Raw genomic sequence first — 1,130 nt, 5'->3', positions numbered from 1 at the left:
CAAGGAGTACAGCGAGGTGCTCATGTACCTCTTCCGCTGCGTGAACAACCGCGGCTCGCAGTTCCCGGGCAGCACCGACCTCGTGCCCTTCTCGGAGAAGGAAATGAAGGACAAGGGCCGCATCAACGCCATCAAGAGTCGCTACGGCATCCGCCGGAAGGTAGACGGCCACCGCTACCTGCTCGTCTACCGTGAGAAGAGGTTGTACCTTGTGCCGCCCCACATGCGCGCGGTGCTGCAGATGCCGTTGAAGGCGTGGCTCGGCAGCCGCCTCGACAGCGATGGCGTTGGCATGTTTGAGCGGGAGGGCGACCTCACGCGACTGACCCGCGACCGGCAGAAGGAGGTNTTCNNGGNGTANGANGTGCAAGGGGGGAGGGAGAGGGTGGGAGAGGAGAAGGGGGGGAGAGGGTGTCGCCGATGCCTTGATGGGCACACGGTTACACGAAAAATAAAGAAAGTGAGAATAACGGGTCGCCCCAGGAGAAGAGCGGGTGATGGTGATGGTGGCGGTGATGGCTACCCCAGACGAGCGGCATCGGTGCGTCTGCCTATACAGACTTTGTCTGCATGCGCAGTGGCGGTGGTGGTGGTGATGGTGGGGGGGGGGGGCGCAGCAGTGCCACCTCTCTGTGTGTGTGTGTGTGTGCACACCGCGCGCACTAGCGCGTCTTTCCTGCTCGCTCTGTCTCCCGAGCCCTTTGCGCTTGCTTACGTCTGTGCGCCTTACGCCATGAGTGCGGAACTCTTCAGCAGCACGACACCGGCCTCTATTAGCTCCGCTGTTCGCACCGGGCGCGCCGCGTCGTCCACGGCGGCCGTCAAGTCCTCCAGCAGCACAACGCTGAATCCATACCTTTGCGCGTCCATTGCGGTGAAGAAGACACAGAAATCGAAGGCCACCCCGCACACAAACACGCGGCGAGCGCCGATGGAGTGCAGCAGCCCCGCCAGGCCCGTCGACACCCCGTTCTCATCCTCGAAGGCCGAGTAGCTGTCCACATCCTGCGAGGCACCTTTGCGTATAACGGCGTTGATGTGTTGTGTGCTGAGCTCTGGGTGAAGCTGCGCTCCCTCCGAGCCCTGCACACAGTGCGGGGGCCACAGCCCGCCCTGGGTGACGAAGGAAC

The sequence above is a fragment of the Leishmania mexicana genome, chromosome 1 (assembly GCF_000234665.1).
Source record: "Leishmania mexicana MHOM/GT/2001/U1103 complete genome, chromosome 1".
NCBI lineage: Eukaryota > Euglenozoa > Kinetoplastea > Trypanosomatida > Trypanosomatidae > Leishmania > Leishmania mexicana.
The sequence above is the reverse complement of the archived record's forward strand: the minus strand, read 5'-3'. Positions refer to the sequence as shown.